The sequence below is a fragment of the Apis florea genome, unplaced genomic scaffold (assembly GCF_048593485.1).
Source record: "Apis florea isolate Af1SG1 unplaced genomic scaffold, ASM4859348v1 contig_3517_pilon, whole genome shotgun sequence".
Taxonomy (NCBI): domain Eukaryota; kingdom Metazoa; phylum Arthropoda; class Insecta; order Hymenoptera; family Apidae; genus Apis; species Apis florea.
The window spans coordinates 643,211-662,318 of NW_028256778.1; the positions used below are offsets into that span (position 1 = coordinate 643,211).

The following is a 19,108-nucleotide window of genomic DNA, read 5'->3' on the forward strand; positions in this document are numbered from 1 at the left end:
AAAATCAATAGAAAATTTGACGTAGCTAGGAAAGTTGATTCAAAAATTGATGGTGGTTGAATTTTAATCTCGTATCTCGTTGACAAATAAATTTTCCATCGCATTCCCTTTTCTCATTTTCACGTCTATTCTTTAACGTATCCTTTTAAGTGTAAATCTTAACAAAACTTCTCAGCTATTTCATGGAAAGAAAAAAAGAAAATCTAATTGCATACGATCCCCTTTCTCGAAAAGTTTTCCCCCCGATACTATCGATCGCCCCTTGCACACCTAATCGACGCCCGTCCCCGCGGGATTCGCGGTGAAAACGAACGTCCTTGAGCGTGCAGCGTTAAGAAACCTCTCGTTTCTCGCGTATCTAAATCCATGACGAAATAACGGGTCGTATTGGATGGCAGAAATCGAGAGAACCGGTAAGCCTTAGGCGGGGCGAGAGTGTAAAACGAGCGTCCATAAAGCCGCGGACTCGACTCTGTCCACCGCGATACACCGTCGATTTTACGATTCTAATCACGCGGCCGGCTCGGGGAGATATACGATCGCCGATCTGAAAGGGAAATCGAGCGTACGACACGCTCCCAACAACAGATTACCTGGACGATCGAGCAGCGGTTTTGCCCCCGTCGTGAGTTGAAACCACCGCGCCGACCAGATACAGAGAATGGCCCTCTCCTCTCCGCGCCCCCTCCCCCCTCCTCGTGCTTGAATTTCTGCTTCTTATTTATGGCAACAAATTGAGCGCGGCCAACAGCAGATCTCTCCCATTCGGGGAGAAAGAGTGGCGCGAACGAGCGTCGCGCGCATGCGCACAGACCCGTCGATTCCTAACCTATAAATTTCCAAGAGGATCGCGAAAAGTGATTGGAATTTTGTTTGTTATTTTTAATAAGAGAGGAGAGGAGAGGAATTACTTTTTACAAATTTTGTCTTTCGATCGAAATTTCCCGATGATTTCGGTTCTGAATGATGGAGAAACACTAGAAAATATCTGTCGATTCCTAACCTATAAATTTTCCAACAGGATCGTGAAAAGTGATTGGAATTTTGTTTGTTATTTTTAATAAGAGAGGAGAAGAATTATATTATATTTTCATTTCGATTCAAGGTTCTGAATGATGGAGAAACACTAGAAAATATCTGTCGATTCCTAACCTATAAATTTTCCAACAGGATCGTGAAAAGTGATTGGAATTTTGTTTGTTATTTTTAATAAGAGAGGAGAGGAATTATATTATATTTTCATTTCGATTCAAGGTTCTGAATGATGGAGAAACACTAGAAAATATCTGTCGATTCCTAACCTATAAATTTTCCAACAGGATCGTGAAAAGTGATTGGAATTCTGTTTGTTATTTTTAATAAGAGAGGAGAGGAGAGGAAACTTACTTTTTACAAATTTTGTCTTTCGATCGAAATTTCCCGATGATTTCGGTTCAAGGTTCTGAAGGATGAAGAAACACTAGAAAATATGAACGCTTGCCGCCCATATGCTAGTCCAATTAGGCGATTCGGTGAATTCGACGGCGGCGGGACCACGAGGCTTCCACGAAATGCGATTGTTGCGAAATGCTATTAGCCAACTGACCCCTGTTCGTGCACGAAACAACATTTGAATTGGATGGAGCATAGTTAACAGCGCGTGTTTCGCGTAAAAATTAACGATTCAAGGTTTCCTCGATTCATCCAGAACTCGAATTGTTTCTATATTCTCTCTCTAGTTCTAAGAAAAATGTAAGTTCAAGTATCTTGAATATGAAATTAAATATCTTTCGATAATTCTTTCTCTCCGATATATTTAATTAAAATCTTTTTTACGGTATTTGATGACATTATCATCGTATCTACTATATTATCCAACGAAATCTTCCCAAATATTTAAAATTATTTCGATTAATTAGAAAATACCATTACATTAATTCTACTTTTCTCGTTTGAAATTTAATAACCCGAAGAATTACCTTCGAAAATTCTATTCTAGTACAACAATCCCCGTTACATTTATAAATTCCAATAAATTCCAACCCATTCTCTGAAATATCGAAAATTCCTCCTCTGGTTAAAGAAAAAAAAAACGAAAAGAAAGTTTTAAAATCATCGATTCATTCGTCGCCAAATTTTTTCGAGAGCAGGTTTTCGAAAGCTGCGGCCTTGAAAAAAAATTCAAGGCGAGTTTTCTCGAGGTCTCAAACTCCCTCCCACCCACGAAACGGGAGCGCATGAGCGTATGGCGGAAAAACGGATGCGGCGGAGGAACTTTCACGGTCCTCCTCCTCGCTCTCCACTTGTTTGAAAACCACTCGACTCGATATATTGCGCGGCGGAAATGCTTGCCACGTTTCGAGGAATGGGTCCTCCATCCTCCACCGGTTGACGAGCCGAGGAAAATCGCGAAGAAACGAGCCCGATAAAGATTCTCTGCTGCTCCCTCGATCGAATCGTTATTCGAACGGAAGGATCTCTCGAATCGATCCGAGACGATTCATTCTCGCGGTGTTATTTTTAAAAATGTGCAGGATCTACGATCTTCGTTAATAATAATAACAATCGTATCGTAATTTAATTTGATTGCGAGAGAAGTCGAAAGTAAGAAGAATATCGTATTACAAATTACATGTTTGTAATTTACATCTCATAAATTAATTTAATTGATAATTTAGATTACGATAATTCGATTTAAACAACGTTACGGATAATACAATTAAGGTATAAGGAACGCACAGTTTTTTCCATTCGAAGTGAAAAAACAAGTTCTAGAAAAAGTTTCCACGAGTAATTACAATATTGAAATTGGCTGTTCCTCGATTAGATAGGAATTGGACTAGTCGATAAGTGTAATTATGCGCGAAAACGAGCAACAAAAAAGAAAAGAAAGAAAGAAAGAAAGAAAAAAAGAGGTAGAACAAAGTTCCTCGCGTTGGAAAATTGTAAAAACCTATTCACCAAGCCAATTTTAATTCCACTTTTCTTTATTCTCTGCTCGTAAACCTAGAACGAACATATTACTTACTTCGCATAAATGAACAATCGTTGATTCATGATAAATTTACGCACTTACGACACTTTATATAAACCTTGGGACGAATCGTCGTTGGAGAGATATTATTTCATTATTCGACGGAAACTCCAACGTATCGGATCCGTGGAGAGTGGCGGCTATTTATATAAAACCAGATCCCAGGAGGCACAATAGCAACTTTCTACTCCTACACTGGGTGGTGGGGCGCGCGCGTGCACCTCGAGATGCCTCTTGTCAACTCGCGTCCGATCTACGTTTTCACTTTATTCGAATAATTTGCCGACACGATTCGGGAGAATTATTAAATTCTCGCGAAAAGAGACACTTTCGCATTCGTTAAAAACCCGAATTCACTGTCCTCAGAATTCACTTCGTTTTCAATTTGCACGTTGTCGATTTCGCGATTCGACGCACCGCCCTCCCCCCAAAGTATATCGTCCAACCATTGTGCGATTCGTCGCAGCCAGATAGCTAAGAAACGGGAGGGTATTCTTCAATTTTACGCTCCAGAGCCGGGTTTACCACCTAGTTTCCGACAAAATCCAACCAGAACCGACCAACAGCATTACCGTTCTTACAAAGAGGCGATACCCTGTCTCTCTCTCTCTCTCTCTCTCGTCCTACGTACGTGGTCTCGTACGTTTTAATGCACACGCGAGAACGACACGAGCGTGAACAACTGAGAAAACCTCTCTGATGTTACCTCGTGGAAGCTTTTTCTTTTTTCTTTTTTCTTTTTTTTTTTTCCTTCCTCTTCTTTTAACACGCGCATCCTCACCTCAACCGTTCTCCAACTATTCACGAGTGGAAGAGAAATTTGCCAGAGGAAAATTGCGTGGTCGAAAGAAGAAAAATAACAATAATAATAATAATAATAATTCGAATAATCGAACCGAAGAAAAGATAGATCGTGGTTTTTAATCGATTCGATTGAATCGTGATAAAAGTACTGTTTCCTAAAATGGAATTATTATATATGGGCAGGGAGGAAACGCACGCCTACTCGAGTGGCGAGTGGGAGGAAGCCTAGCTTGCGAAAAAAGAAGAGAAGCGAGAAAAGTTTACACGCGTGTCGATGAATTTTCGTTATCTCGACTCTCCCTCGACGATTATTATAGTATTCGTTTCGCGATCAAAGCTACCTCGAACGCGCATCGTGAAAATTTCATTTCGCGCTATTAATTTCTTTCCTTCGAAATTCTGTCATTAAAACGAAAATACGAATTTAATAACGTATTCAATCGATGGTAAAATAAATTCCTAACGAGGTATTCTTAATTTTTAATTGTTACCAAGTGCATGAAGAATAAAAGAATCGAATAATGGAATTTCTAAAGGATCGTATAGTATTTAACACAGTATTTCGAGCTATATCAATTTCGATATTAGAAATTGAGGAACGAAAAAAGTAGGAAGACCTCGAAATAACAATTCATCGAAATCGAAATACTATAATTAATTGCATTAATTAAAAATAAACAACCGAGAAGAACTAAGATTCTGTGCCCCGAATTCTGCAAATCGACGCATTCGGTTTCTTAGTTTTCAAGGTGGCTGTAACACGAGCTTCCGTTCGTGATCCCATCGACGTCATACGTTTCCCGCGCATTACGAATTAGTAATAGAACACCCACGAAATTGCTTCGTGCTTCCCTATCCACCCCACAGGCGGTATATCGTCGCCGATTTTTCCATCCATCTTCTCTCCAATTGTATTTCCCTTTTTTACGCGTGCAAACTCGTCGTATCGGAGAATAAAACGCTTCCAACCTCTTTTTTAATAATATCGAAACATACGTGCGAATTTCGTTCCTAAATGAAAAATTGTTTCCAAACAAGGAACGTGTTAATAGTTGTTCATCCTGGCGCAAGATGGACACCTCGTCGAGCTTTGCACCCACGCTGGACAGACGAGGGGAGGTCCTAATATGGCGAAAGCCATTTTAATTTAATACGGTGAAACTCGCTTTGACGCGTTTATTGCTCGAAATTGCGCCCTTAAACACCGTCATTGCATCCACCCCTCTCGATCCACCCAATTTCTTCGTTATCCAATTTTTCCTTGTGAATTCTTGTGAGGGGGATCGATACAAATTCCTTTCCACGAATATATATATATATACACGTGCAAGTAGATAGTTATTAACAACAAATTTTCCAAAGTAACAACTCGAACGAATGCTGATGGAAGGCTAGATCGTGTGAATGGAACACAAAGGATGGTTTGGAAATTTGAATAACAAGGACAAAAAGAATGGTGGAAGTGGATGAGAATGGAGGAACGCGGTTAGGTCGAAGGGAATTCGAGATAGGCCCGCCGCTATCTAACTAGGAAGAGGCGAGAGGCGGGTTTATGCGGCCGCATTATCAGTGTCTGTTACGTATTTCGCGTTTACGAGTTCGTTCTCGTCCGTTTTATTCCACGCGGCCCGAGTATGCTCGAGCCGCGGCTCAACAGCATTCGTCAAGGATTTACCGTAACAAGAACGATCCAGAAAATCGAGAGGCGTTATCGTCCCGTTCAGTCGCGTGTAAAACGGCGTGAATAATTCAGAACGAGATCGAATTCGAAAGTCGGCGTCAGTCACGAATCCTCGCTGTTCTTTTCTTCTTTTGATTTCGGATCGAACCGAAAAATGATCCGCTCCACTTGCCATCATCGTGTTATACGAATATTAACTTCGCTTCGATCTCATCGGACTTCGTCGAAAAGGGGATACGCTCGTGGAAAATTTTAAGTAAATGGAAACGACACGTTGCTTATTCTCAGCTATGTAACGAAAAGGAAATTTTGTTACGTCCAAGAATTCGATTATATCTCGTTCTCTTTCGTTGTCCATTATCGTTAAACTCGTTTACGATAAAATTTCAACGTGAATATTAATCACTTTGCAAATGACAAATTATCCGAATATAAAGTACAAATTGCATTGTTCATTAGTCTTCCAAATTATTCGCGTGTAATTAACATAATAAAGTTATACTGTTCAGCTGGAGGAAGATGGAGAATTTTATACTCTTCGAACACTTTTATCGAAGCAAACTCTTCTCGATTCTAAATTAGGAGAAAGAGACTTGAAACGAAGTGACAAGTCGAAGAATAAAAAGAAGAAAAGCAGACTAAACACTCGATCCATCCAAATCGATTTGTCCCTCGATCAGTTACAGATAATCGATTCCTTCCGAGGCGTGCACAGATCGTTGCATTAAAAGCGTTCCCTTATCGTCGCGTTATCGTATACAAAGAGAGCGCGTTTAAAGCGCCATTCAAAACGGCCGAGCATCGATAGTGGCGGGTTTAATCAAGTGGCAATCGATCAGCCGTTATCAGCCGTGTATTAATCACCGAGACTAATCGACTGTCCGTTGTCCATTATCTCCCCTATTAACGAGATTAATCGCGGCACGGATCGAGGCTTAATCAGCAAATATCCTTTTTCTCTCTTCTGGCCTTCTTTCTTCCCGACCAAACACGTGAACAACGACGAATTTCCTCCAACCAATCATCCTCGTGGAAATATTGTTCTCCCTTTTTGCCCTGCGATTAAAGCTCGAGTTTCACTTTTGGAAAAGGAGATACCGTTGAGAAACGTGTTTTGCTAGCTTGATTGGAAATCTTCTTAAATACGTATTCAAAAACGAGACTCCAATAAAATTCTCTCTTTCTTCTTCTCTACGTGTGTGCGCGTTCAAATAATTTATTGTCGAGATCAGGAGGGGGTTAGATAGCTTCTTTTTCTATCTCGTTCCGGGGACTCATTCGATTGTTGAATTTCTGAGAGGAGTGGAGAATATGATAATGCAAGACACGTGACATTTAGTTTCGTAACGATATAAGCCGTAAAAGTCGCGATTCACTGTCGTGAAAACGCAGCTTAAACGCACGCGACGATATTCCTCGTCTAATGTTCCCTCGGCTAATTTTTCCCTCCAAATGACTAGCAAAACTCCGTATTTATACGAACGAAATTTCTACGATCTTTCACTATCAACTCGCACTTTCGTCGCTCCAAAAATGTGCCGAAGATCGAGAAAAATCATCAGTCGCTTCGTTTATTGAAAAAAGAAAATTGACGATAAAAACGAAATGTCGATAGCCGTGCAAGTACGATACGCGTATTTCATGCAGAATAATATATACAATAGCAAAAGGGTTAATTGAATATCTCGTGGAGGAGCTAGGTTGAGTGTTATATAAATTACAAAGAAAAAAGTAAAAACGAAGCTAATGTGCGCAAGTGGACACATTTCTTTCCAAAAGAAATCGCGTGATACTCGCGCGTAATTCGATCGAGGGTTCGTCGCAGCAAGGAAGACAGTGAAATTTACAATCGCCGGTTGGGAGGCTGGTTTTAACATTGTTAAACTGTTGAGCGGTACACGGAAAAGGGGGATCGAAACAGGGAACGAATCTAATTACCAAAGTTTCCTTTCTCATCGGCACCGCGAACTTCCTCGACGCGTATAATTCCTCTCTATTTCCAATTTTCGAATCGTTATTCCGCCGCTCGCTGAAAGTTGAACTGTTTCCACAAATTGGATATTTTTTTCTCTTCCTTTTTTTTTCTTTTTTTCTTTCGAATCGACGAACGTGGAAGTTTACACGGATTGAAAATTCGTGTTCACAAATTGGAGAAAATTAATCCTCGGATCGAACGTTGCCAAGTTTGATTCTCCGATCGATTAATAATAATCGTGCAATTTATCGTAATCTTCAACTGTACATCCACCATCTCGGTTTCAAAATTGTATCAATCCAACCCAAACTCCTCCATCATATATATATATACATATAATTGTTCGTGTGCCCCAAGTTCATATCGACAAACACAATTGTCCCAGTTTAATTTCGAAACTTATATACGAAGACGTATTGAACCCCTACATTTCATTATTATATTAATAAATAATGTTATGTACAGTGCATACGAAGTTTCAATCGAAATTAAACTAGGACAATTTGTCGATATGAGGAGACGAACAATTACACAGACATTCGATCGGTAGAATTTCGAAACGACTGTTTCGACTTTCATACACAGTTCAGAAACAGGAGAGGAGAAAAAGGTATTTGATATCACATTATATAATTTGTACGATTACATACAATTCTTGATCTTCTTAAATATAAATATACGCTGATCGAAGGAAAGCTTGGCAACCGATATGACGAAGGGTGGAGGCGGGGTGTGCAGCTGTGCGATTATTCAGCCCGGTCGCTTTAAAACCGGAAACAAAGTGGGCCCCGGGTGAAAATTATACCTCCGGAACGGGTTTCCATTTATAGAAGGGGTAAAGGAACTCGGTTTGCCACGCAACGCGCCTGCCACCAGGTAACGTTTTAATTACTCGGCGAGAGGGAACGCGGGCTCGTGTAACTTGGATAATTTTGCGCTCGATAAATCTCGAGCCATTTATATCGACGCGGGCAAATCTTGTTGTGCAAAGCGAAGCGTTCTCGTTCGAACAACGAGAGGACCTTTTTTTCTCTCTTCTTTATCGATCTATTTATATATTTATAAGCGTGTGCATTCTCGCGTAACGATTAACACGTTTCAAAATTTAATACATCGCCAATGATACACGAGGCAACTGTATCGAGGAGTAAATTATTCTCCAATTTGGAGAATTAATTTTATAAGAAGAGGGGATTTCGAAATCGTGGATATCGCTCGATTTTGGTGGAATTATCGCGGAGAAATGGTGGGGAGGCTTTCTTCTTGTTACAGGAGGAGGATGAGGAGTAACTGGAGCGTTGCGGTCGCAATTTTAATTGCAACGAAACGCACAATCGAAACGAGCGCGAAACTGGCACAGATATCGTTTCGTTCTCTCGCTCCTCTTGTTAACGAGGAGCGGAACGGATCCTAACCAACTAATTATTCATTTGTTTGAAGATGTTTTATTTTAACATCTTTTTTGTATTTCATTGAAGGATTATCAAATTCTTCTTTAAAGTTAACAACGAAATTGAATTTATCGAAAAGCATTGTTAATCATTAGATTGAAAAATGAAAGAAGGAGAAGAACGTTTCTGCCCGTTCGAAGGTAAATCTACAGCTTCGAAAGGACAAGGAAATTGTACTGCATCACGGTTTTAAAGCGTGTAATTGTGCACGCAATGCCAGTAATTAAATGGGACGGCAAGTAATTGAAATTACGCCGGTTTCACGTGGCCAAAAACAATAAGGCGGGAAAGTCGCGAAGTGAGACGGTGGTGTCCCGGTTTCCAGGATTCGACTTCCGCCCTGAAATCGGCCGTCACGCTTTTTATCCGTTCAATCGAATCGTCGTGGCAAATTTGCATCTCTCGGCCATAATTCTCGAAAGTAATATCGAGATTAAATCTAATCTATACTTACGATTAATAGTTATACACAATTTTTATATCGTTCCAAACGAAATTAAAACGGAGACCCTTCGTCTAATCTCGATCGAAGAAATTCGAAAATGGAACGATAAAAGTCTCCACGCCCGCGTCGACCTTAACCCACTCACGCTTTCTCCCCTCGCGACCGTTTTCGGGAGGCCGCGATAAAAATTCGCGTCGCTGAGCTAAATCGGAGGAGCCGACAATAACTCTGCCCACCGCGAAATCGCTCCTCGACCCTCGATCGGGAAAAATTCTCGCTCTGAATCGCCTGTAATTTTAGAAAATTAAAAAAAATAAAATGGTTGCAGGCACTGCAACTTGTTTTTTTTTATTATTCTTAGAAATTTGGAAGAAAGAGGATTAATTTGATTGAAAGAGGTGTCGCAAACAAAAACAAAAGGAAGTAAACCAAACAGATCCTCCTCTTCCAAACTCTTCCAAAAAAAAAAAAAAAGAAACGACTCTCAAACTCTCATCTCTTCCTCCAAGTTTTTGCCTCGTCCAAAAACATTGCCTCCTCAGAATTTAAAACGAACCATGAAACAAGAAGAGGAAGAAAAATCGAAAGACTGTTGTCCATTGTTGCTTCGTACAAAATTATCGCATCCACCGATATGGTTCGCCGTGAACGGTCTCTCGAAATCGTCCACGATCGTCGGTAGGCACGAAAAGTCGTGAGAATGCGGCTTTTCGGTGCACAGAAAACGAGAGAGAGAGAGAGAGAGAGAGAGAGAGAGAGAGGAGGGCGGTGCAAGAAACTCGATGGACTGGTTCTTCCGTTTGTTTTTATCCACTGCCGCATCTCTGTTTCCACGGTTAAAAGGCGGTTTGTTTGCTCGAATTTTAATAGGAACCTCTTTCTCCCTCCTTTGTGTCACGCGTGACACGAGTGTGTAATATCGTAGATAGTTCCATTCCAACACGAATCTTTTTCCAAAGTTTCGTATTACTTGCTTCGATCAATCAACCTCTTTCTTTTAGACAAGGTTGCAAACTTTTGGCCGCCAGTGTACACGTCGTCGTGTTTTCGCGCAACGAGGTCGGGCGCAACAATGAGAAACACTCGAAAAGAGGCCGAACAAAATCCCGCCACTCTTCTCGAAGGAGAAGAGTTAACGCGGCGACACGACGAATTGAACAGGAAGAATTGAAAAACCGGAACGCGAGAAACGATGATATCGGGAAAAACGGGATAAATTGGAAGAAAGTCGACGAATGGAGATCCGTTCGTTTGTTTGTACAATGGGATATTTGAAAGTTCCTTCTCTCTCTCTCTCTCTTTTTTTCTCGTTTAATTGACCGTCCCACTACACGGCAGTTTAATTACCGATTTACTCCATCGCGCTCGACCCACTTTTCTGCAACGACACGTGATATTCACAAACTCTTATAAAAATTATACAAAACGAGACGGATATGGGGAAGTTTGTTGGAACGAGTTCGATGAATATATTGTTCGATCACAGTTACGTTAACAATTGCGTAAGCAGATTTTTAAGAGAGTATAGTTTTACAGCTTTGCTTATAGTTTTCCGCGTGTAAATGTCGGGACACACGTGGAGAATATCGCGAACGAGGTGTGAAATAAGATTTTGTGTAATATAAAGTAATAAAAAGTCACGCGATGAACACACAGTAATTCGATTCGGAATCTTCCTCCACGACGGAACGAAATTGACTCGTAAGAAGAAGAAGAAGAAGAAGAAATGCAATCTTCAAACATTGCATTCCTTTACGGATAATCGGATTATTAAAAAATTAAAATTAAAGAACTATCGAATTGATTTTGCACATACTATTTCACAGAGAACGTGGCCAAACACGTTGAAAAAGATCGGTGTAGCTAAATTTCACGACACGGTTTGAATCAAATATGTATAAATTTCCATCAAAATCGACGCGAGAAAAGAGAAAACGTCGAATCGAAATGCCAGCGTTCCTCGCGTGTTTACATTTCTAAAGCTTCCCTCCTCGAAGCGGAGGATTCGCTGGTTCCGGTCGCAGCGACAGGAAGTCACGAGGGAGGAGAAAAAAAAAAAGGAGAAGGAAAGGAAGAGAGAGAGAGAGAGGATTACAGGAGAAGAGGAAATAAGGTTTTCAGGAAATAAGGGAAATGATATGGATACAAGGTGATGAAAAAACGAGAGAGTTGACGTGAACGTTATTGCGGTTGAATATACGAATCGAGAAGAAAGCGAATTATGCTTGGTACTTGGCCGTGCAAAGTAGCGCCTCGTTGAAACGCACGGGCAATAAAAATCCATCGATAGTAATACACGATAGTGATACAAGAGTTTCCATTGAAAATTTTATAGCGTTTTATTTCTCGCGAGGATTTCGAGAAATTTATTTTTCGTATTCTTTTCAATTCTTTCTTATTATCGTTATTTCCCCCTCCCCCCCTTTTGTGCGTGTTTGCACAAAGTGTTAAAAAAACGTTTACATATAAAGTGCAAGTTAAAAGTGAGCAAATTACAATTTGAAAGTAAGAAACGTATAAATTTAATTTAAATTTAATAGATTCTACGCTCATTGTGAAGTTGATTGAAAAAGTATAGATATTACGAACGTGTAGAATTAATAATAGTGAAAAACATATTTGAAATTGCGTATTTACACACAATATCGAGTAAATATCGAGTATTGAATGTTATTGAACATTAAACACGTGCAGCTCTTTAATAATTCACTATAAATGTTATATGTATAAATCCAAATCATATGATATATTTTTCTCCATTTATTATTCATACTTCTCTCCTTTCAAAACTATAAAATTCCTCTTCATTTCCAACTCCCTTCGAAACCCTTTTCGCATTTATATACATAAATTATTCTTACACGGGAAGAAAGAAACGATTTAATTAAAATCTAATTTCAATTCTGATAAAATTTTCAACAAAATCCTCCCTTTCGCTGTTGAAATTCAATAACAGGGCACACAAAATGGCTTTATACATTTCCTCTCTATCAGATATTTACACCGGAATTATCGAGATTCCTCGAAAGAGAGCCTCCTGTTCTTTCACCGTTTAAATTTCCACGGCAAATTGAAGCAGTTGATCGCAGAAATAATTTCCATCCGATTGGTTCCGCGATGCAATCGATGCTCGTGTCGCCGTCCTCCCCCCTCCGGATCGATTCGACTATTAAAAACGGCCACCGGATTAAACCTCTTTCACACCGCGATCCTCCGTTTAATAATCCAGTGTTATCCGTAATTTTTCATCCTTTTTTTAACCGTCGAGGGGGGGAAAAAAATATTTCGAAAGTTGCTCTCGAACGGGTGTTGCACGTCCATCGTCGCTCTGCTAATTGATTCGAACTTATCCGATGATCGATGATTTATATCGTACATCGTGTGTAAAAGAGTGTTTAAAACATCGAAACGATGTTTCGATGGGCGTATTTTAAATGATTTAAAAAGAAAAAAAAAAAAAAAACGGACGGTGGAAATCGACGCGTTACGTTTTTTTTTTTATCTGGAATTTAATCGTGGAGGGATTAATTCGCTCGGCCGTATTCGTTTCATTTACAATTCAAAATCGATTATTTGCCATTGGTGTTGTTCGATTTAACGGAGCGTAAAATTTCTCCATCGAAGATCGAATGGCGCTTAATCGTATCGCGCTCGACTTTCTAGATTCCTTTTTTCTTCTTCTTCTTCTTCTTCTTCTGGCTACTGTCTGAAAAGCGGACACGAGAACCGGAACATCCAACTGTGTTCGTTTCGAGAACGATCAAAATTGCACTTTCGTTTTTATCGAAGAGGGAAGAGTCTCGAGACTTATAGAACGATTCGCGAAATTGTAAAGTCAAACGGATAATTTTTAATAACGTAATTGTCAAGTTAAATTGGAAATTTTTCAAAAATTTCCTTTTCGTTTCTTACTCAAGTTATTAACGAAATAATTGGCCAGTCCACCATGATCAACAGAGTCGTGTGTCGTTTTATTTAACCTAACCTAACCTAACCTAACCCACGTCACTGACGAACGAGTGCAATTATTCCGCAATTGCGCGCTAAAAATAATTCGATTCCCCCGCGGCGAAGAACACGCGTGACGTCACACTATCTCCACTGCTATATTGGGCAGAGAAAGTCACGTGACCGAGCACGTAATGTCACGTGATATCCTTTGTCCAATGTAGCAGTGGGGATAGTGTGACGTCACGATGCTTAATCACGTGACAGTGTCTCTGCCTGATCCACCGAGGATAATATAACATCACGTATTCTCCTCTTATTTAAAGAGGAATCGAACCATTCTTGATAGAAATCGTACGAATTCTGAAATCTTGTAAAGGAATTCAGATATAGATTTAAAGAATAGTTTTTCAGAAGAGGTGTATTATTCGTGGCGATAAAACAGAGTGGCTAAGAGATAGGAATCGAGTAATCGAGCTACAGATAAGAAGAGGAAATTTATGCACTTTTCTGCTTTAACGAATCGAGAGAAACGAAAAAGAAGTTTTCTCGAGACGGGATCGAGTTGATCGTGCGACAACACGCATCTTGGATGGCGCGTTGCTAGTTTCACGATTTCAATTTTGGTGGAGAATCCGTGTGTTACAACTTGGAATGGAATAAGCTTGGCACGGGAGTGAGAAAGATGAAATTTGGACGAAGGAGATTTGTTTTACTCTTGACCCGGTTTTGAATATATAGGTCCTTTTGTACTACTTGCCAAGTGGATATCTGATTCAGATTTTCTGGTATCCTTGAGTGGACCGTGCTGCGAGTTTAGAGTACTGTCAATCGTCCTCGATTACGCGATAAATTGGATAATTGGGGATCTTGAAGCGAGAGGGATCTATTTTTCATCTTCATTAGACGCGCGTGAATCAAGTTTTTAAATATTATCTATTGCGTAAATAGAAATATTTTAATTACTTCAATTTTTTTAAGATTCTTTTATTTTTTAAATAGTAAATCAATTTTACAAGAAGAGTCGATAAATATGATTCTACCTTTTCTACAGGCGAGCGAGACCAATTTAATTAAAGGCGTAGGCGCCTTCGTATGCAAGATGAATAATCGACCTTCTTTATTAATAATAATGCAAGGTTCTTAAAGAGCTTTATAATCACCTTTATAATCTGTTTTTTCATAAAACCATTCAACGATGATACAAATGTTTAATGAAATAAATTCTCCAGTTTCAATTTATTTATATCTATTTATATACCTTGAGTAGATTAAAAACGAGAATTAAATGTCGGCCAACCATCGATCGGTATTTATATTCATTTTCCACTACCACCTTATCTATTTTTAAGCCTACAAACATTCATTTCCAATCTAATACAACAAATTAAGTAACACGAATACTTTCTTAAATTTATGGAATACCAAATACCAAATTGATTATCGAATTAACATTTAAATATTCGACTATGCTTCCAGTCATCATCATTTTCGAACGAATTTCTCTCGATACAAATATATATATATATAAAGAAAAAAAAAGAGATAATAAAATCCTCTTAAATCGTAGCCATCGAACAATTCCAAAGAGGCGAAAAGGAAGGAGAACCTGGTGGACGGCGTTGTTGGTATCGCTTGATCGAAGGCGCGCAAAGCCCCGACAATGAATTACAATCCCCGGTAACGCGTAATACCGAGAAATAACGCGGGGGTCTAACCCTCGTAGGCCGGTCGTAAATAATAATAGAGTTAATGCCGCGTCCGGCCGTTCTTGGATGATTTATCAAAGCGAGTACTTACCACGGGCGCAGAAGTGCGTTTTCGTCGTGGAGGCGACAAAATATTCCGATAAATCCGCGAGAGAGGAGAAGAAATCGTGCTACTTGGCGAACTTGCGTGCTCGAACGATCGACTCGATTTTTGGAAAAAAAAAAAAAATAAATAAAGCATTGCGTTGTATAGATTAAATTTCATTCGGAGAATTAGAAATTGAAAATGTAATTTGGAAAATTTTAATTAGATTCGTTTGGTGTTAATGTATTCGCGGGACACCTTGTTTCCATCTCATTTGCAACGATTACAAATAAAATAATTTATGATAAAATATGAAACGACGGTGTTACAATTTGATTCATTAGAGTCAGGAATTGTCAGGAGGAAGGATGAATTTTGAATTTCGTTTCATTAAAATAGGAAACCTGTTCATTGACAATTTATCATAAATATTTTTATTATCTCAAATGATTTTTTCTTTTTAATAGCCAAGATGGATGGCTACGTTTCCATTCAATTTTCATGAGCGTAAAAATATCACGTTCGTTCTTGACAAAAGACACACGAGATGCGGTTAGATCCTGTTCAGAGGCCGCGTCTTAAATTTTGTATCCGCCTCGGGACGGGATCAGTGGGTCAAGGACGGCGAACACCGTTTATTCGCGTACCCGGCACACTCCACTCGATATTATTTACTCTCGAATGGTACTTCTGTAAGTCGAGGGGTCGAGGCCAACGCGGTTACAATGCCTGGACACTCTTTTTAAGTCTGGCGGATACTGTTCTGGCTTGGAATTAGAAACCATCTCGTTTAGAGGAACCTTGGAGAACCTTCTTTTTTTTTTTTTTTTTGAAATTGACCTTTGTTTCCTTAAGAAATATGGTATAATAAAAGCTTGATTACTGTTGCATTTGATAGTACTTAATTTTTACCAAAGCTAGCTTCTTACGTAGAATTATATCATTGATAAAATTAATATCAATAAACTTTAAGAGAATTTTTTTACTATGTTCTACCATTTTTAAGAAAGTCAAATAAATATAATTTATTTATTACGGATAAAAATAAAATTAAGTATTAAAGCTGTAAGTTTTACTTTAATCCTAAGAATCACCATGAAAAATCTGTTCATCAAGCAATATCAGAAGAATCTTTATAAGCTCGAGTGATCCTTTCTACGCGATCTACAATTTACGAAAATCCGTTTCGTACAAACAAGTAACGCAAAAAGTCTCTAGGAGGCCTGGTTTCGAATAATGGAGCCGAAAATCAGACAACGCGAAAAGTCTCTGGTTTCGAATTGTGGCGCGAATCTGTTACGAAACGAGTCCCGTTTCGATTGTTCGCCTTTTCTCAGAGCTCGACGGACGCCTCGTAGATCGGTAAGAAAAGAGGTGTAGGAGGCGGTGAACGAGACAGACGATTGCGACACACCATGGTCTACATTCGTCCCGATAGTTCAAGAGTGCAGATTGTTCCCTCTCTTTCTCCTCCTCCTCTCCTGTCTCTCCCCTCTTCTCTCTCTCTCTCTCTTTCTCTCTCTCGGTTATAGATTTCTCTCTCTTTCGCGTGGCCGTTCGTATCGCTAAAACGAGATATAGTTTAGATCGTTACGCGCCATGGCTTTCACTTTTCCTCGCTTCTCGAACACCCACTCTCCGCCGCTGTGGGAGAGAACGAACGCTGGAATATCGTGGCCGCAATATCTGACATCTTTCGTATTTAATTTTCTCCTCTTTTCGCCCCTATTATTCGTTAATGTAAAACCGAAATTGCTCGCTGAATCTTCTGTTATCTGGCTATATTATAAAATCTTAATTCCGATTGTAGCTTATTTTTTAAAAATCATAATCGCGAAGGGAGAGGGTAGGTTTTTTTTTTCCTCCAGTCAGGATTTCAAAGCAAAGTTCAAAGCAAATTCGCGGCATGATCGAAGTAAGGATTCTCCCCTGAATGAAATGAGGCAATTGCATTAATTCTTAATGGGGGTTATTAATAAATTTATCCTAACTCAAGGGCTTAATCTCAGAATTAAAAAAAGAAAATCGAGAAAATTCGAGTGCTTTCGTATTTTTCTTCCTTTGTTCGAATAAATAAGAATTGTATTAGAGGCGTCCATTCATTCGAATCTCGTTCTCGTTCTTGGAAAAAAGAAAAAAAAATATATTCACGAAGGGTTAATTTGCGCGCAAATCATTTTCAACCATTTTCGATGATAATAAGAGGTTGCGTGAACACGAATCTCGCCTCGCCTCCCCTTTCCAGCCACGCACGTGCACGTAACAAAAGGGATTCACACGGCCCGATTATGGTCCGCCTTCCGTAAGTTGAGTCAGCTGGACATTGACTCTCCCGGATCTCGAGTCGAGCCAATTCGATCTATCGTCTCGAATCGTCTGGATATTTAATTAACAAGCTTCTCTTCGTATTAGAAATAATTAGATTAAAAATGTAGCTCCGATATATTTTTACAAAAAAAAAAAAGGCTGTGCCAAGCTTTTTCAAAAAATATAAGAGAGGAGTGAATCAAGATATTCATTCAAAGTTTTATCTTCGATCGAATTGGATAATCTGTTTATTTAAAATTAATTACAGAGACTGGTTAATTTCGAGGCATTGATTCACAGGTGGCGCCAGTTTTCTAGATAATTACCTATATCCGTGTGGAAGGAAAAGTTGAGGCAAGGATGAGGTCGGCACACAACTGTGGCAGATGAAAAATAGTCTGAAACGAGCGGTGAAAGTTGGTCGATTCGTTCGTATCGAGGGAAACAATGGCGGCGAAAACAAAAGGATAAGGAAACGACGCGAATAAACCGAGCCGGAATACGTTTCTCGTTCTCCTTCGATCGATCCTTGTTTATATTTCAGGATCTCGATTAAAACTCCTCGTATCGATTTCGCGCAATTAACGCTGGCGCCCGTCCCTCCACCAACAATCGTCGAGATTTAATTAACCGATTCTGCTCTTTTTTTCCAGGTGGCCTGTCACGATATGATCACGGTTGTTACGAAGAGGATGCAGGGGATCCACTAATTGAGCGGTAATCGTGGAAAGCAAATTGGATATATTTATAATTCCGTGCCTCCATTAACATAATTCCGTTATAATCTATTATAATATCATTTGTTCAATCTCTCTTTTTTCTCCTTTCTTCCCTTTTTTCGTACAAGCGTACCGATTAAATTAATACAATAATTCTAAACAATATAAATAACGTGTTATTAATATCGAGGGATAAAAATTACTCGCCCCACAAACTTAAAGACGACTAAAACTTCGAAATGAAATAAGATAGAATCGCAACGCGTGTTACGTTAAAACGCTATCGAGCTTATCCAGTTTATCTGGCGTGGAAGCAGGAGCCTAAGCGCACGCGAGCACGCGCCGCCGCTAAACGGACAAGATAATATAGAGGGAAAGAGATTTAACGCGGTGTGTGCCCGAGTAACGCCGATCGAGCCCGAGCACCGCCGATTATTTACGAGCGGCGGGTTTGGCAGCGGCGGATCGCGATTGAGACCTCGCTCGATGCTATAGGAGAAGGAAAATCGAAGGAAATCGAAAGTGGATGCTTTGCACTCCATAAGTCAATTGGACACTTAAAATGATGCGATAAATGAATCGTTGCGATCGTAACGACCTAACCTAACGTTTAGACCGTTAAATACGTTGTGCGTACGTTGGTTTGTTGTGTCGGTACGAGTGCCAATGATAGACGCTGTTAAGTCAATCCATGGTGTATAATAATTATGAATGAATTATATATTTGAAAAAAAAAAAAAATAAATGTGTTTTATATATATATGTCGATAATATATTTATATCAAAAATAAGAGAGAAAATTAATCGGTTACATAATTTTAATCCGCTACGTAAATTCATAGGAAATTTTTACAATTTAAAAGTGAAAGTGCTATAAATACATATTCGCATAAATCAAATCGTGTGTTTTAATAAGTAAAGTAAGTAAATTTGTAATAAATGTCACATTTCTCTCAATTACGTATTTTACT

At 39.3% G+C, this 19,108-nt stretch overlaps 1 protein-coding gene and 1 long non-coding RNA gene across 2 annotated transcripts in view; one reads left to right on the forward strand and one right to left on the reverse strand.

The window, feature by feature from the left end:
• The window catches only part of LOC147656646 (uncharacterized), a 46,889-nt gene extending 27,992 nt beyond the window's left edge, over positions 1–18,897 (forward strand). Inside the window, exon 2 of the long non-coding RNA XR_015294054.1 lies at positions 18,072–18,897. This is a non-coding gene — a long non-coding RNA (uncharacterized LOC147656646). The remainder of the gene's footprint in view (positions 1–18,071) is intronic.
• Positions 1–19,108, reverse strand: part of LOC100868065 (uncharacterized) — a 114,741-nt gene that overhangs the window by 59,041 nt on the left and 36,592 nt on the right. The window lies entirely within an intron of this gene.